The following is a 19,516-nucleotide window of genomic DNA, read 5'->3' on the forward strand; positions in this document are numbered from 1 at the left end:
ATGCTTGCTATGTTGGTCACTGTGGTAGTGTTTGCCTCCTCTTTAACATGGGGTAGTTTATAGCAGAAAGCCCAGCCCAACTTCACTGTTTCACAAGCCAGAGAAGACAGGGGTCTGGTGGTTCCTCCTAAGCATTCTTCAGGGAAATCTTTTGCTCTCCTTTGGGGAGATGACTTTCATTTCCAATGATGTGTCAATATTCATCACTATTATAAGCAATGGTGAACGAGAACTTGTGTTCAAGCACTGTGCTTTGCTTCACATAAATCAGTTAATTCCTGGCACTCTTTTGTATTACTGAATGATTTTTTTTCTTTTTTTTTTAATACAAAATGTGTTTATTGGGATGGTTTTCCACTTATCTTGATTCAGGGTGCTTTTAGTGCTGCCTCTGTCTGAAGGAGCATCTTTCTGTGAGTCTTGCTTTTCCTCTTGCAGGGTGGCAGAGGACAGTGGAACAGCCCACACACAAAACTACCATTGTGCATGGATAAAGATTGCAGTGATTTTATAGCATCCTGGGCATTTCACATCCTTGAAGAAGGAATTGGGCCTCTGCACCAGACGCTTCTTGTGCTTCCTCTTCTCCTCTTCTGGGGAGGGCTGAGGAGATCCTTTGCCAGAGGCAAGTTCTTGTGGGGAGGTTGTCACCACTGGAAAGTTAATTTTGTTTTCTTCTGAATGATAGTTTTAAATGTAGGACTATCACTCCTTCATCATTTGAGTTTTGGTTCCAGGGCTTCAAATGGGACAGCTTATGAGATTTGCTTTGAAGGTCAGGGGCCTTGTCCCTATAGAAAACATTTACCCGACCTTTTCCTGGCCCTTAAACTACTCTCCAAAGTAAAGTGAATGCATGACACTTCCAGTAGATGAAGGGGGTTTAGATCTTTGGATGGATGTTCTGGGCATAGCACATGAATGCCCTGCCACCTAGCCCCTTGGAACACTGGCATATCTTGGGAAAAAATGTCTACAAGTGGGAGTAAAATGAATTAGTACCTCTTCCCCTCAAGGTCCAAGTAGTTTTGCTGAGCCATGCCCCTGACCAAGCATGATGACATAGAAGGGAAACTGTCTACCTTTCTACTTTGCATGGGTGAATTGGCAGGAGACAGCGTCTGTGAAGCTGATGGTGCAGATGGGACCTCAGCTCTATGAACTGCCAGGTGTTCAGAAAGTACCCAGGTAGCTCTGGTTTCAAGACAGCAATGGTGGGTGAGTGGTTACCAGTCGGAGTGGTTACTCTGACAGTCATGTCTCAGCTGGACCTCCAGGGCTTCAGTGTGGACATTGTGGGCAGCCAGATGGTGTTGCTGTGGACAAGCAGGACCCCCAACAGGGTGCGCCGATTGAGGTTGCTGAGTCTACCTTTAGGGGAGCATCTGAGTTCTGCTATCCCCATGGGCAGCAGGCCAGCTACGTGGAGGACTAACTTAAAAACAAATACTGGTAACATTTGTGGTAGTGAGGGTTGAGAAATAGGGGGTATTCTTAGAAATATTAGGGGATTCTCTTCTTTTAGTGAAACAGATGGGAAGAAAAGAGCCACAGTACTTTGGGCATTGAAAGACATATGACCTTAGTTTTAATCACAGAATGGTGAGGCTGGGACATTTTGGTTAACAAGGAAAGACCATGCCCTGAGCAATAATCACAATGTAGAAAGCCCTTAAGGAACAGAGGTAAAAGTTCCTTGAGGTTAGAATTATCAATTTCATTGAATCGTCTTAGCTTGAAAATTACTAAAATGCATTCTCCTTAAGAATAAGGGGATGCTTCATGCAGAGGAGAATTATTTCTACTCTCTATGAACAGAGTTGAAAAAAAAATCAGTCAAAATAAATGATATCATTTTGGGAATGGCAGTGTCCCAAAGCCCCTCTTGCAAAGCCACATACAATACCCAAATATCATGCACCTCTTCCTGGAAGGTTATAACATGTAGTGATTTGTGATAATAATAAATGAGTGTGTCCCAAAGTTTGTTCTGTGGAACCCTCAGTGTCAAATAAATCTGGGAAACTTCGTCAGCTATATCTTCTTAAATATTCATAATGCATGGGAGCATATTTAATAACTCTGAGAAATTGAATGATAATGAGCCTCTTATTCTTGTTTAACCAATAAATTCTTGAAATTACTTGATCTTGAAACACTACTTGAGCATGACACCTGTCAATAGTTTGTGTCGTTCTGCCTAATATGATGTATTGGAGCACATTTTTTTGGTATTTGTCAGATCTCTTAATGCTGACACAAGAGAGGCCTCAAGCAACACTCTTGGTGCAAGATATGCAAGATATTGAGCATAATGTTGAGAACACACGAGAAGCAGCTAAGGTTGAGAATTGGCAATACGAGTTATTAAAGATCAATAGACTATGGGATTCTGTGTTGCCATCTGGAATGTAGACTAAACCACTGATCATCTGGTAAGTAGGAGGCAGATGAAACCAACAGTGTCCTAATGGGCATATGAGGATGAAGAGAGGCTGAAGTACTGGTGATCAAGAAGAAGGTGAAGAAGATTCAGAAGGAGTGAGGGAACAGAAAAGGCCAAAGAATAAATGACTTTAAACAAAGAAGAAAATCTCAGAGTTGAAAATTTTGGAGGTAGAGGAAGTCTAAGTGATAGGTGATTGTCATATATTTATGGGTAGATGAAGTACAGTTGAGATAAAGATTATTGGAGGTGAGGCGGCTGTGACAGTGTGCTAGGAGGGTGTTGAAGAGCGACAGCAAGGAGGGTGGCAGAATACAGGGTGGGAAGGTGACTGTAACTCAAATGCTGAGGTTATTAAGGAGTAATAATCATGGTATGTTTTATTTTGAAAAGTGACTGAGCATATTTTCTTAGTGCCCTGCTCATATCCCTCAGCCCTGACTACCGTGTGCCCAGAAGCTGCAGAAAGAGGCTCTGACCAGGTGTAGGGCAGGCCAGAATTGCTGGGGAATAAGTCCCCCAGAACCATTCCTCAACCAACAGTTTAGCTTCTTTGCACCTTTGGTAGGATAACTCTGAGATGTGTGTTTTGTACTTTTCCCCAGAATTTCCTTGAAGCATCACACCCCAGTCACTCACAGGGAGTTTATTTGCTACCCTGTATGTGCTGCCTTTCTTTCTTGGTGTCACTTCTTCCCTTCCTTACCAGTGTTTCCAGAACCTTCCAAATAAACTTGCATTTGGACTTATATCAGTCTGCATAGGAGGGAACCCAAACTAATTTACAAACATTTTGTCATTAGGCCATTAGGATAACTCTAAGAGAATGACAGAATAATATTACTTCCCTTTTAAAAAAGAAAACAGAAGTTGTGCATTTTTCAAAGTCACCCACGTAGTAAGAATCGAGAATCGAAAGATAAACTTGTCTTCTGATTTCAGGATCTGTGTTCTTTTCCTTATATCTTGAACCCTATATTGAATCCCTATATCAAGGCGTGTTTGTCCAAATGTTGGTGGATCACAGTAATGAGGATGGAGACAAGAAAGTATAAACGGATGTGTGAATGCCAATAGGTAAAGTCATGGGAATATGACAGGGAAACAATGGGCTAAGGTAAAAAAATGGTTTATGATTATAAGGGAGTAAGACATAATGCAAACAATTAACCAAAATAAGGGATAGTCCAGGAGCACAGGACTGTTGAAAATCATATTTAAACTAAAGGGATAAGTCAAGAGGAAAGAGACCAAAGATAGAGGTAAGTTCACTTACTGTAGAAAGTAGACTTGATAGGAACCAAAGGAACAGGTTGACAGGTGGTCCATGGGCGCAACAGGGAAGACACGAGCTAGATCACAATGCTGGTGTTATTATTCCATTTGCTGCGGCCCCATTGCAAGCTCCCTGGGGCATTGGTAATGGTGGTGGCCCTGCTGCCAGAGAGGGCCCCCTCCAGAGTCTCACAGAGAATGTCTCCCTACCAGAGTAGGGAGAGGTTTGGAATCTTTTGAGACATTCTCATGGTCATTAATAAGGTAACATTTCAACATTACAGAATTATAGAAAATGGCATCACGGAATTGAAAGGATTACAATAGAGGTTTTATCTTCATTTTCATTATTCTACTCCCTCCTCCCCTCCTATCTGAGTCTTTCTCCCCATCCATATCTATTCATCTAAGAATCCCGATGGCACCTGGCTGTTGGCTTTCAGACCATTTAGTTTCTTCTAATGATAGATTTTGTGGGCTAATAGACACCCAGCCTTCTAACCACACAGAAATCCTGTTGTGCTTTATAAGATGATGGAGTACAGGTATTCCTATAAAACATTATTTCCACAAATAATCATTGAAATAATATTTATATTGTCTAAATTAGTCACATTAAAGCAAACTTTCCCCTTATCTCTTTTCTTTTTAAAATGAGATTAAAACAACCGAGATGAATGAGGATTAACTGGAAGGGCCTCTGTGAAATCAGAAGGCCTGGATTTTGCTCTTCATTTTATCTCTGACTAATTGTGATATCATAAGCAAGCCATATAATAGTCTCATCAAAAGATCCTGTTGAGAAAAGTGGGAGCAGGGAGCCATCTGGTGTATAAGGTACCTGCTGGTTGAAAAAGTTATGGGGCTAAAAATAATCTCAGTGTGATCACTCTTGAAATTAGGCATCTGGGCAAACAAGTTGGCTGTTGACCAACCCGGGAGACTGCTATTTTCCCACCATCTGCACAGAGATCAGACATGGTAAATACCACTGGGAAAAGCACAGGCCCTGATCTGGGGATGAGGGTGGGGGATTGAAAAGCATATGTTCCAAAATGACCATAAAGATGGAGGCACATCAATAATCGTCATGATGCCTCTTAACAAATTTAAAAAGAGTATAGAGCACATGGGAAAAATGAAAATGCAAATATAAAGAGGGATGCCTGGCTGAGAACATGTTTGGCAATGCCAAATATGGCCGAAGATTTGGAAGATGTACATAATCCAAGATGAATATTAAAGATGTAGTGCTATATTAATTCTAACTTACAAGAAGCATAAAAAAACTTTCAAGTTTATTTTTTTCCCATTGCTTTATTATTAAAAGTTTCAAATATGTAGAAAAGTTGAATTTTATAGTATAAACCTGTATACTCACAACCTAGATTTTACCATTAGCATTTTATTATACTTGCTTTATTGCCTATCTATCTATCCATCCCTCTATCAACCCATCTTATTTTTTGATGCATTTCAAAGTAAGTTGCAGACATCAGTACACTTCCCCTAAATTCAATGTTGCTTACAGTCCTTTTTTTTTTCGTTTTGTGAAGAAGATTGGCCCTGAGCTAATATCCAATGCCAATCCTCTTTTTTGCTGAGGAAGACTGGCCCTGGGCTAACGTCTGTGCTCATCTTCCTCTACTTTATATGGGACACTGCCACAGCATGGCTTGATAAGCGGTGCACCAGTCTGTGCTCGGGATCAGAACCTGCAAACCCCGGGGCCACGACGTTGTATGAGCGAATTTAACTGCTACGCCGCAGGGCCAACCTCCCTACAGTCCTTTTTTAAAAGGAAATTTACACACAATGAAATGGAAAAATCTTAAGTCTACTATTCTATGAATTTTGACAATTGCAGACACTTACGTATCCCAAACCTCTATCACGATATAGAACATCTCCTTCACCTCAGAAAGTTCCCTCATGCACTTTTCCAGTCAATCTTTGTCCTCACCCACCCAGAGGCAGTCACTATGTTTATTTCTATGTCCAGGCTAGTTTTCCCTGTTCCAGAACTTCATATAAATGGAATCATACAATTTGTGCTCTTTTGTGTTAGGCTTTTACTCAGTACAAAGCTTTTGCGTTTGCCCTCCAGTTGTGTATATTAGTAATTTGGTCCTTTTCTATTGTTGATTAGTGCTTCATTTCACGAATATACCACAGCTGTGTATCCATTCTCCTACAGATGGATACTTGACTGTTTCCAATTTTTGGTTATTATGAATAAAGCTAGTATGACCATTCTTGTACAAGTATTTTGTGGACATGCATTTTCATTCCTCTTGGGTAATATGTAGGAGTAGAATCGCTTGGGTAGGTGTGTTTTTTTTCAAAGAAACTGTGAGGTCATTTTACAAAGTAGTGGTTCCGTTCTACACTCCCACCAATAATGTCCTAGAGTTCCAGTTGCTCCACATGCTTGCTAGCACTTGGTATTGTCAGTCTTCTAAATGTGGGTGTGTAGTAATATCTTACTGTGGTTTTAATTTGTATATCCTTAATGACTAATGATGCTGGGTAGTTTTTAATGAGCTTATTGACCATTCATATATCTTCTTTTGTGAAGTATCTGTTCAAATCTTTTGCCCATTTTTTCACTGGGTTGGTTATTTGTTTTTATTATTAAGTTGTAGGGGGTCTTTACTTATCCTGAATACCAGTTCTCTGACAGATTCATGTTTATTCCAGCTTGTGGCTTACTTATTCATTTTCTTAAAGGTGTCCTTTGGTGAGAAATTTAAAATTATGATGAAGTCCACTTTATCAATTTTCTCTTTTTATGTTTTTTTGTTTTTAATGATTATTTTTCCTATCATGTTGTTTTCTATATTTTTTTCTAAGAAACTTTTACCCACCTCCAAGTCACAAAGATAATGTCCTATGTTTCCTCTGATAGTTTTACGGTTTGATCTTTTACATTTAGGTAGAAGATCCATCTCAAATTAATTTTGTATATGATGTGATGTAGGGATCAAGCTTTATTTACTTTTTTCCAAAGGGATATCCAGTTGTTCCAGCACCATTTGATGAAAATATTGTCCTTTTACAATTCAGTTTCTTTGGCTCCTTTGCTGAAAATCAAATAACCCTATAAGCTTGAGTCTATTTTTCTTCTTTCTATTTTGTCCCATTGATGTATTTGTTGACCCTCATGTGACTATTATAGTCTTTTGATTACTGTGGATTTATAGTATGTTTGAAGTCACGTGCTGTAAGTTCTCTAACTTTAGCCTTCTTCAGGATTGCTCTGCATACTCTAGATCGTTTGTGTGTCCATATAATTTAAGAAGTAGCTGGTCAATTCCTACAAAGAAGACTGAAGGGATTATAACTGGACTTGCAATGAGTCTTATCTATTTATTTAAATTTAATTTTTTTATTGAGATATAATAGACATATAACATTATATTAGTTTCAGGTATACAATATAATGATTCAGTATTTGTATATGTTGAGAAATGATCACCACAATAAGTCTAGTTAACATACATCACCATACATAGTTACAAATTTTTTTTTTCTTGTGATGAGAAATTTTAAGATTTACTCTCTTAGCAACTTTCAAATATGCAACACAGTATTGTTAGCTATAGTCCCATGCTGTACATTTCATCCCCATGACTTATTTATTTTATAACTGGGAGTTTGTACCTTTTGACTCCCTTCACCCATTTTGCCAACCCCTCACCTCCACCTCTAGCAACCACCAATTTGTTATCTGTATCTATGAGCTCGTTTTCTTGTTGCTTTTAAATTCAACATACAAATGAGATCATATGGCATTTGTCTTTCTCTTTCTGACTGATTTCACTTACCACAAGCCCCTCAAGGTCCATCCATGTTATCACAAACGGCAAGATTTCATTCTTTTTTATGCATGAATAGTATTCCTGTGTGTGTGTGTGTGTGTGTGTATGTATGTATGTATGTGTATATATATATACACCACATTTTCTTTATCCATTCATCCATCGATGGAGACTTAGGTTGCTTTCATGTCTTGGCTACTGTAAATAATGCTGCAGTGAGCATGGGAGTGTAGATATCTTTTCTAGTTGTGTTTTCATTTTCTTTGGATATATAGTCAGAAGTGGGATTGCTGGATCATATGGTAGTTCTATTTTTACTTTCTCGAGGAAACTCCATACTGTTTTCCATAGTGGCTGCACCAACCTACATTCCCACCAACAGTGCACAAGCATTCCCTTTTCTTAACATCATCACCAACACTTGTTATTTCTTGTCTTTTTGATAATAACTATTCTGACAGGTGTGAGGTGATATCTCATTGAGGTTTTGATTTGCATTTCCCTGATGATTAGTGATGTTGAGCATCTTTTCATGTAGCTGTTGGCCATTTATATGTCTTGAATCTCATTTATTTTATTTATTTTTGAATGCAGAAAAAATTGGTGGATTATTTGAGTATTTGATTTTATTATGACCACACTTTTAACAGGAATAAAAAGAAAAATAGAATACAAACTAACAATCAAAGTGATTAAATAGCTGCAAGCTAGGAGCAAGTGTGGGGTTTAGGAATGGCTTGGGTTGTGTCTATAAGAGGCATATTCCCATTTTTTGCCTAGTATTTTGTTTATTGTTTTGTTACTCTTATATGCGTATTATATAAGGCACAAAACAAACCACATAACTCAGTCTGACTTTAATTCCTAAATGATTTACCAACTCTACCATGGTTCTTACACTAGGAATGATAACAGTAGAACATATACCTATCTGATTCAGACATAAATAGAAAATTCTGCCCCAGGGTGGGGTTTAATGTCAAGATTCCTACCCCATCCCTGTTTGCCAATTTCTTTTAGTAAACCAGAGACAACTTTTCTGTCATTCTGTATTTTTTTTCTCTTTTGATTCTTACCTCTCCGATATCAAGAATGCATGACATTGTCTGCATAACTCAACCTCAGAATGGAAATGTAAGGAAATGATAAGTCAGGAAGGAGAACTAATATACTTCTTCAATTCCATTTCAATCCAGCTTTTCTAAAAAATAAAATTTACCTCTAAATCAGGCAGAATTTATATTCAAATTACACAAATTATAGGGCTCACATAAGACAGGAGTTTGTTTGCCCTAGGCTAGTAGACCAGATAACTATAGTTCTGAAGAGGTTAATTTTCTATTTTGCTGGAAACATCCTCTTATTGTGTCCAAATATACATACTAGGTACGTGTATTAAACATTTTGTGAAAGACAAATAGTTTGGAGTTTGACACGATCTCTCTTACTTATCTGCCTTGTTTGTTAGGGGCAGAACTTTGAAACCAGCTAAGAGTCTCAGTCTCTAAATGTCTCCAGTATTCTCATAACAGAAGTCATTTACTGGACTTTCTCTTCTCTGGGGACAGAATAAAATGTCAATGATAGTTTGGCCAAGGATTACTGAGTGGAAAAGTAGTTTACTATCAAATGTTTAGAATCTTCTTCCCTTTGGGTAAGCTCATCTTTGTAGTCTTACTGCCTATCTTGGTGTCTAGACTATAGTACATGCATTATTAAATATTTGTTAAATTGAATGTCATCAATCTTTGTGATCTTCCCTATTTTGGTCAAAAGATAAAGAAATTAGCAGGATGACCGTTCCCGATTCTTATCTAGCTTGCCACTCTAATTTTATCAATCAACATGATTTCACAGTCATTTGAGCTTCTGAAAAGTTTAGAATGTTTTTATGAGCCTGCCTAGAGGGCCCTCTTCCTCCATACAGTTCATAGAACATCTGCGCCAAAGTGTGCTGTGCATATGGAATTGATTGCTACTGCTTCAGGGCTGGGACAGGGTTGAGCGCGATAGCCATCATTTTAACAAACTGCTCCATGTTCTGCCACATACAACAGCGCTAGAGGAGGAGTACTGATTAAATCCTCTCTCTGCCTCCCCCAGAACTGCTCAAAGTTGAATGTTTCTGTTGACTTCCTAATTGTTCTTTTTTTTTTTTTCCTATCTTGGCACCTTATAATATTTTAATACTGAAGCAAATTCAGTATAGTCTGGGGCTGTCATGCATCCCTTTCAAGGGAAGGAGGAGATGGAGAAGAATGGCAGGGTGGAGAAGGAAGATGCTTAATCTAACTGAGCACTCACTATGTGCCAGGGATTTTCGTACGTGATATATTTGCCTCATCTGATCTTCAGAGGAACACGTGAGGTCAGCGTGATTATAACACGCATTTTCCATGCAAGTGGGAAGCTGAGGTTCAAAGGAACGAAAAGATTTAGCCCTGGATTTTAAATCTGAGCCTGCTTGACTTCAAGGCCTGAGCAGTGTCTATCCCACAACCCTGCCCAAAGAGGTTCCAGCAACAAAAGGCCCTTATTTCACAATGTTATGGGAAGGGTTCTCAGGCTGACTTCCTTCAGGTTTACAGAACTCCAGATTTACTTCCAGCACCCCAAGCACTGGGGAAAGATTCAGCTTCCTTCAGGGACTTTGGAAACACAGTCAAGTAATATTTCTCCCACCTCTCATTACTGCATCTTCTTTCTTTCCTAGCTACCTCCTATCTCTGTTGGGCTTAGGGGAGCTGGGTTAGCAACAATAGATAAAAAATGAAAAAGGACGTTGGAAAATGACAACCTTCAGGGTTGCAAAAATGCCATTTTTAGTAGGAAGCCTGTATGTCTCTAGTGCAGTGATTGCTGCTGGCCAGGATCACCCAGCTAGGAGAGAGAATTGGCAGCGTATTTCTGCCTCCTGCCCAGAAAGCACTCATTGTCTTCATGCTGGTCCTTGGCACCCTGGAGCATCCCCCATCCCTGCACTGTGGTATTCCAATTAGTCTTCCTCAGTGTGGCTGGCACCCATCATCCAAAATTATTCTTCTCTGCTCAACTACAGAATTATCATTTCTATTTCCAACTGGCAACAACTTGTCACCCTTCCCAGATATATTTCCATCTTAACAAAGCTCTTACCATGCCAGTTCTTTGCATAAAAATTTTCAATGTTTTCCCATTGTAGTTAGAATAAAACCCAACTCCTTGCCATAGCCTATAAGGACTTATGTGATCTGGCTCTGTCTCCCATTTCATGTCCTATTACTCTTCTCCTCACTCATGGGACCCAGCCACACTCCTCGCTTTTTCTCAAACACTCCAAACTCATTTTTGTTTTCCTTTGCTGTAGCCTGATTCCTTCTCATCATGCAGGGCTCAGCTCATTTGAAATCTCAGAGGGGCCTTTGCTCACCTTCACCCTTATACAGCTTCCTCCCCACCCACATTGGCTTCAGTTTTATCACATCACTCTTTCTATTTTTTTCCAAAGAAAGTTTCACAGTCAGAAATCATGCTTTTTTGTTAATTTTGTGTTCTGACTCTCTCCAATGTAAGCTCCATTTGCCAGGGGTTATCTCTACCTGTTTCCCACTATATTTCTTGTGCATAGAACAGTAAGTACTCAGTAAATATTGATTAAATGAGGGCAATGTATTAATACTAAGATGGTTGACCATCAATGGATTTCTAGCTACTTTAAGAAAATAAAGGAAAGATTTTGCATAGAAATAGGGACTAGGAGGTGGGGATTAGGTCCTATTCTCCTTTTAAGTTTCCCCCAAATTATTGGCATATGCAAGTCAAAAACAAATACAGGCAGTCCTTGTTTGGCTTGGTTCCAATAGGCATGAATTTTCAGTAGCACATTTAGCTTAATAAACCAGTTCCCCAAGAACACAGTTGAAATTTCAGTTACCCCAGTACATTAACTGTGAGTAACTGAATAAAGTACAAATTTAACCGCTAGCTCTACAGTGCATAAGTAACAGAAGTGTATCATTATTGATTTTCACACCACATCTTTCAATGTCTGTTGGTCATGGGTCACTGAGCCGTCTTACTCAGTTCACACACAGACAGTAAAGCATGTAGTTGTGTTGCCTCCTTGTCTCCCAGTGGTAAACCCATGTGACATTTTGCAAAAATAGATACTCAAAAAAGGAAATTGGCCAACAAAGATGGAAGTGCAGCAAGGAAACAAAAATTGATAACGTTGGAAGTGCAATTTGAATCGAACATAAATGGAATTATAGGATAAATACCTGACCATGGAATTGTTGACACTGCTGCCGTTGGAGAAACTCTAGATGTGCAGGCTGAGGAACTTAGTGAAGGGAACTTACACGCCTAAATGAGGAAAGTCGTCGTGAGAAAAGGATGATGATGTCCCGGAGGAAGTGGTGCTGACAAAAATCTTCACATTAAAGGAATTCTCAAACACATTTCACTATGTCAAAAGCACAAAGGATAAAATATTGGAAGCTGATCCACTTACAAAGGAGTAAGACAACTGACCAAGGCATGGAGAAGAAGTTCACTGTGTAATGTAAGTTAAAAGAGACAAAGAAGGTAAGCCGAGTTCAAACTTCTCCTAAGTTTTTTTTTCAAGAAATAAAAGATTTCAATTCTCAATGTTCCTGTTTTCAGTTACAGTAAATAAATATCCATTTCCCTTTACATTTATAACTGACAGTAAGACAGTTTTTAATATTTTGACAAAAATTTTTAAAAGTCACAGAACAACTGTACTTTTCCCCTTTGATCATGAAGGTCGCTTTGCATGGGTTCAGTGTGCACGGTCAGTTTTACAGCCCCACACAACGTGCAGAAGAAGGCCTGCCTGTAGACTCATGGGCTCGCTAGCCCCTTCATGCACCTGATCACGAGTCTCTAGGTGAAGCTGGCAAAGAGAGTTTGCCTTTAAAGAATAAAATTTTGCAGTGGAAAATTTATCACTGAAAGATTTTGCTTAATAGTGTGAATTTCTTTTATAGAATATGCCTTCATAATGCTGAATTGTTAAAAATTCAGAAACTATAAAAATTTGAATAAGAAAACACAAATCACTCAATGCCATCTTTATCTAAAGATAATCATTCTTACTATTTTGGAGGATATTTTTCCAGACTTTTGTCCTATGCATATATTTTAATGAGATTTGGAGCATTCTGTACATAGTTCTTCATTTGAAATTTTTTTTTTGTCAAATTGTTATGTAGATGTTTAGGCTATATCAAAAAAATGATAAATGAATGAACTGAGAAGAAAAGAACTGGGGTGTGTGTGTGTGTGTGTGTGTGTGAGAGAGAGAGAGAGAGAGAGAGAGAGACGGCAGATCTTACTATCTCAAAGTGGGAGTTTGTTTTATTTTATTAAGCATCAAAAAATGGTTATATTGGCTATCTCATACACTGTTGATGAGAGTGAAGATTTGGTACAACCTTTCCAGAGAACAATTTGGCAACATGTATTAACATTTTAAAAGTAAACCTCCTTTGACCCAGGGTAAATTCAATTCTAGAAATTTAATTGTAAGAAATAATGGGAAAACTGCAAGGGTATTCATGATATCTTGGTTTATGATAGTAAAAATAGAAAACAACAACTTATATGCATCTTAATAGATGATGGATCTGATAAATTTTGATCTATGTATATAATGCAATACTATGCAGCTGTTAAATTTATGAAATAAATCTATATTTATTGACATGAAAAATTGTCTCAGATAAGTTAAAAAAAGAAAATTTTAAGATAGTATGCAAAGAATAGTTCAATTTTTGAAAAAATAAAAGGAAAATGATATATGTATAATATGTAAATATATAAATTCACTCATGTATATGGAGAACAACAAACATAAAAAGTATAAGCCTTTAGTATTGTGTCTAGACAGCAAGTACTTCTCTGCTGGGCAAACAGTGAAATCAGGCACGAAGCTTTTCTCTGCATCAACTCAGACCAACCTTCGGAGTTCCAACCTCTGAAGGTGGCGGCAGGGCTCTCAACTTTTCTGAAGTTCCACAGCTTGAATCATCGCAGTGTGTTTTTACAGGTACGTACTTTACTTTCTATCCCTCCTAGACATTCGTGTCAGGTTAATTTCCCAGTCCAGCTCTGATGCTGTGTCCTTCCTTCCACTAGGCAGTCCTCCAGCGCGGCGGCTCTTCAGGCCAAACTCCCTCCGGCCTCCTCCCCGCTCACCCCTCCGCTCCCACTCGGTTGCTCCAGCCACCAGCCTCCTGTCCTGAGAGCGTCAGCTCTGATCCCCGTGCTCTCTTCTTGTTCCTGCAGGCAGATTCATCCCTCATCTGAACTCCCGTTAGGTGTGAGTGTTTCTCTCTCAGGGCACAGTCCTTGCCCTAAGTGATTCACGTCAATCATCTCTGCTGGATTCGTGGAATTCACTTTTATTCGTCTTAGTATCCATTAGAACACATAGAACAGAGATACGCTAAGTGCTCATTGTGTGGTTGCTGAAGGAAAGAAAGAATACAACTCTTAAAAAGTTAGTTTCTTTCCATTCTCTCTGGCTATTTATATATAAAGATTTTTGAGGGAAGAAATATTTTTCTGTAAGCAAATCTAGGGAAAATTTGTTTTTCAGGCTTGTGCTCATACAGAGTAAAATATTTGCACTCCTCAAAAATTGCTGTACCATTCATAATTTACCTTGCAAACTTACTTTTTGAGCATCCCACTAGTCTAGGAATCAATACGGTTAGGAACCTACTCCTTTCCTTTATCTCCCTTGGACTGCCAGCTCCAGTTCCTTCTCTGATTTTCCTTCCAATCTTTACATTTATGTTTAATTTTTAAAATTTATTATTTTTATTGAGATATAATTGACATATAACATGATATTAGTTTCAAGTATACAACATAATGATTCAATATTTGTACATATGAGACGATCAACACATTACGTCTAGTCAACATCTATCACCACACATAGTTACAAATTTTTTTTTCTCGTGAAGAGACATTTTAAGATCTACTCTCTTAGCAACTTTCAAATATATAATACAATATTGTTAACAATAGTCACCATGCTGTACATTACATCCCCAGGACTCATTTGTCTTATAACTGGAAGTTTGTACCTGTTGACCCCCTTCACCCATTTTGCCTATCCCTGCAACCCCCACCCCCTGCCTCTGGCAACCACCAATCTGTTATCTGTCTCTATGAGTTCAGTTTTTGTTTTTACTTTTAATTTTTTTAGATTCCAAATATGTGAGATCATACGGTATTTGTCTTTCTCTGTCTATTTCACTTAGCATGATGCCCTCAAGGTCCATCTATGTTGTCACAAACGGCAGAATTTCCTTCTCTTTATGGCTGAATAATATTCCATTGTGTGTGTGTATATATATATATGTGTGTGTGTGTGTGTAGGTACATAACACATTTTCTTTATCCATTCATGTGTCGATGGACACTTAGGTTTTTTCCATATCTTGGCTATTGTAAATAATGCTGCAGTGAGCATGCGGGTGCAGATATCTTTTTGAGTTAGTGTTTTCATTTCTTTTGGATAAATACTCAGAAGTGGAATAGCTGGATCATATGGTAGTTCTATTTTTACTTTTTTGAGGAGACTTCATGCTGTTTTCCATAGAGGCTGCACCAATTTACAATCTCACCAACAGTGCATAAAGATTCCCTTTTCTCCACATCCTCACCAACACTTGTTATTTCTTGTCTTTTTGACAATAGCCATTCTGATAGGTGTGAGGTGATACCTCATTGTGGTTTTGATTTGCATTTCCCTGATGATTAGTGATGTTGAGCATCTTTTCATGTACCTATTGGACATTTGTATGTCTTCTTTGGAAAAATGTCTATTCAGACCCTCTGCCCCTGTTTAATTGGATTTTGCTATTGAATTGTATAAGTTCTTCAAATATTTTGGATATTAACCTGTTATGAGATATATAGTTTGCAAATATTTTCTCCCATTCAGTAGTAGGTGGTCTTTTCATTTTGTTGATGGGTTACCTTTGCTGTGCAGAAGCTTTTTAGTTTGATGTAGTCCCATTTGTTGATTTTTGCTTTTGTTTCCTTTACAGTGTTTATGTTGAAGATTTACAATCTTCAACATAAATCTTAAATCTCTCTGCAGGTCTATCAGGCACAGGGTGCTGACCTACTTCAAACCAGGATATTAGTGATTTATGAACAAGCCTGCGTTATGTTCCAGGGACTGCGCTTAATGGTTTACAGGTATTATTTAATTTAGCACTTATTGCAATTTTATGAAGTACAAACTAATGATATCTCATTTTATGGATGAGGAAATTGAGGTTTAGAGGCATTAAATAACTTACCTAAGACTCATGCTCTTTCTTCGAAGTAGCAAACACAAATATTTATTTTTTCATAAAAAATTCTGGAAAACAGTATTTCTGTAAGGATAATATGCCCTTTGAAACATGCTAATTTTTATCAGAGTCAACTTATTTCTCAAAAACCAACAAGAAAAGTAGAGAGCGTTGCCAGATATTTTCCAAATGTCTTGTAGATATGGCACGAGGTCCTCTGGCAATAGTTGCGTTAAATCTGTTGACACTCTTTGGTCACAACAGTCTGGACGCTAAAACTAATGCTAGATAGAACCGTGACAAAGATGACGTTTTTCTTCAGAGGCCATCCCACTCTCCCCCTATGATGGTTAATTTTATGTGTCAACTTGACTGGCCATATCCAGATTAAACTTTATTTCTGGATGTGTCTGGGAGGGTGTTTTCAGATAAAATTAGCATTTGAACACATGGACTCAGTAAAGTAGGTTACCCTCTCCAATGTGGGTGAGTCTCATCCAATCTGTTGAAGGGCTGAATAGAACAAAGGTGGAAGAAGGAGGAATTTGTCCGTTTTTTCCCTGCCTCGCTGATGAGCTGGGACATCTCCCTTCATCTTCTGCCCCTGGACTGGAATTTATACCGTTAGCTCCTCTGGTTGTCAGGGCTTTGGACTCTGAATTACACCATCAGCTTTCCTGGGTCTCCGTCCTGCAGGTAGCAGATGGTGGGACTTCTCAGCCTCCATAATTGCATGAGCCAATTCCTCATAATAAATATCTATATTTAATATTGGTTCTGTTTCTCTGGAGAACCCTGACTACCTGGTTAATACTCCCCCCCCCAATAGCTACAATATTTTATCCACCCCTCTTCCTAATGTTCTTTGAGAGTCTGATATCTGAGGAGAATCAGTGCTCATTCATACTTGGGTGTAAATGACTGATAATAGCTGACCATGTTTACTTGATAGACTAAGGAAGTACAGTTTCAGATGGGCAGTTAGAGGCGTTGTTTGAGGTGGCCTTGGAGAAGCTCAAAGTCATATCACATGGGGGTAGTCTACTCTATTTTTGTGTTAGGAAATTCCTCTTAACAGTTAGATATTATCTGATTGTGTAAGTGGTGTTAGTCATTTGATTATTTTTAAATCAATTAACACTTGAACTAGTTTTCTATTGATGTAACAAATTATCACAGACTCAGTGGCTTAAAACAAGCCAAGTTTATCGTCTCCCACTTCTGTAGGCCAGAGGTTCAGCCTGGGACTAAAATCAAGGTGTCTCTGGAGCTGCATTCCTTACTGGGACTTGGAGCTAGGTTTTATTATCAACTTTAGAAAATGAAGATCTGTCAAATTTTTTAAGATATTAAAATTTTTTTTTCAATGAATATATACATTCCATATGCTTAGTTTCCTTTCATTCTGAGCTCTTGGTGAGAAATTATACAAAAACATTTAATGCACAATAAAATGAACCAGCATGGCCTTATTGGCTCTAACAATAGGCAAATCCTATGCTGACAGAATTTAGGGACCAGGAAACACCTCTGTGCTCCCAAATATTTTCCCTTTCTCTAGAGTTTGCATGCTAATTACGTCTTTAAGTTAAGGCATTGAGAACAAGTTTACAAATGGGGAAATTTTGGGGAATGGAAACAATTTTTTCTTTTTAATCATTTATTGACAATGGAAATGACACTATTTATCAGATTAGCTAATCAGCCACCTGGCACCGGCCAGCGTGAAAGAGAGGGGTAGAGGCCTGGGAGAAGGGGTGCGGACCAGCCCCCCATCCTGGCCGGCTGGAGTCTGCAAAGCAGAGGCTGCTCCTTCCTCATGTTTGTGTCCTCCCAGCTCAGCACAGGGTGAAGGAGCCGCGCTGCCTTCTCAAGACTTGGCCGTTGTGTACCTGAGGCAGGAGGCACTGCATTTTGTACCCCACTTCCCAGTGTGGGGCTCAGAGGGGAGGCAGCCTGGTTGAGTAAGTGGTAGTAATCTTGAAAATGGGGTCAGCCCTAGAAGATGTGTTCAGGAGTGTGCTGACACGCAGGTCCACAGTGCTTCTTTCTTACGGTGGTTAGTTTCATGGCCTCCTCGCTCACACCCTCTGTGCCTTCCCTGGCTTGCAACCCCCTCTTTGACTTGACCTCATTGTTTTCGACCTTGCACTCCTGCTCTATTAAGGTGAACCTGATTAAGTGGAAGACTTAATTGAGAAAAAGCTGAACTCTTGGATCTTTTGCAACATCCCCTTGTGCTAAAACTTGCACCAATGGTTCCAACTACAATTAACATTGCGCTTCCATCCCTGTTGAACATCAGATTTTTACTCTATAATATACTCAGGTATGTACCAAGGGTGTAAAGTTCTCAGAGATTTTATTCTTTAATATAGCAAGTAATTTTATTTTTAAAAATTTATAGCTTTTCAGTTTGAGAATAGCCAAATGATATATGACATTTTTATAGTGGACAATTTATGATGTTAATAATTTTCATCTTATTTACTTTTAGTATGTCACAATTTCTGTTTTCCAATATTATAATGCAACTAAAGGTTCACATTTTTTAAATTAAACTTTTTGGGATTTTTTTCAGGTTTACAGAAAAGTTGCAAAGGTAGTACAGAGAATTTCCATATACCCTTTGCCAGTTTCCCCTAGAGTGAACATCTTACCCCATGTCTTTTTTATTCATCAGTGTCTACTGAGACCCCAGACTCAGCTGTTACTATACATGAGGCATAATCATCAAAGTCAGACTGCAACCTCTACTGGGTAAGATTTGTTTCTTTACTCTTATTGGTCATGTTGTTTCAGCACCCAATCTGCCTTTTAAATCAAGTAGAGTCTAGTGTGAGTTGTTCTGATCTTGGAATCAGCAGGTCTGAATTTAAGTCTTGACTCTCCTGCTTACCAGTTTTCAGCTCTGTAAACTGTGGAGGAGAATACTCACCTGCCAGCCTTGGAGGGCTGGTGTGAAAGTTTGTCAAGTGTCAGCTCTGTAAGGATAATGGCCTTCCTCAACTCATCCATCACCACGTCCCCAGTGTCTTGCAGAGGGCCAGAACATAGCGAGCCCTCATATGAACGTGGTTGTACTGAATGAGTGATTAAACAAGGTAATGTCTACAAATCTTATTATAAATTATAAATGGCAGAGAGACGTTAGGAGTTTTAACTACTCGTCTATAAACACGTGATATGTATGTTACTGTTGGTGTGACTCAGGTCCTACCCCACCACTGAAGCCCGCCACCACTTCCTATTGTGTTCACGATGGAGTCTGACCCTTAACGAGTGCCTGGCAGGGAGTGGGCACAGCGAGCTGCCTTTCAGTCTTGTTCAGCTCTGTGAAAAAATACCACGCAAAGCAGTGGTTTGTTATTTTTACTACAAATATTTTCTGACAACTAATGAGAACTTGAAGGGTAACATTGTTCTTTCTTCCGATTTTTATTGTCTTGGAGTACTGATTTGCATTCTTGTTACATATTGTTTTCTTGATTCTCTTTCATGAGAAAAGTAAATGTTTATAAAGCATGCATCTGCATTTTGTGACTTATTTCTGGAAGGCAAAATACCTGCATCTAACCCCAGCCTTTCACCTGTAATGAGTTTTTTGGTTTCATCTTGTTTTGATTTTCTTTCAGGTCTGCTACATCACAGAC

The 19,516-nt window shown here is 38.7% G+C and overlaps 1 pseudogene; it reads right to left on the reverse strand.

Moving 5' to 3' along the window:
- Window positions 1–379: 379 nt before the first annotated feature.
- LOC131396626 (small ribosomal subunit protein eS27-like) lies at window positions 380–18,881 on the reverse strand (annotated as a pseudogene).
- Between the last annotated feature and the right edge of the window lie 635 nt (window positions 18,882–19,516).

Source organism: Diceros bicornis, chromosome 33, assembly GCF_020826845.1.
Source record: "Diceros bicornis minor isolate mBicDic1 chromosome 33, mDicBic1.mat.cur, whole genome shotgun sequence".
NCBI classification, from domain to species: domain Eukaryota; kingdom Metazoa; phylum Chordata; class Mammalia; order Perissodactyla; family Rhinocerotidae; genus Diceros; species Diceros bicornis.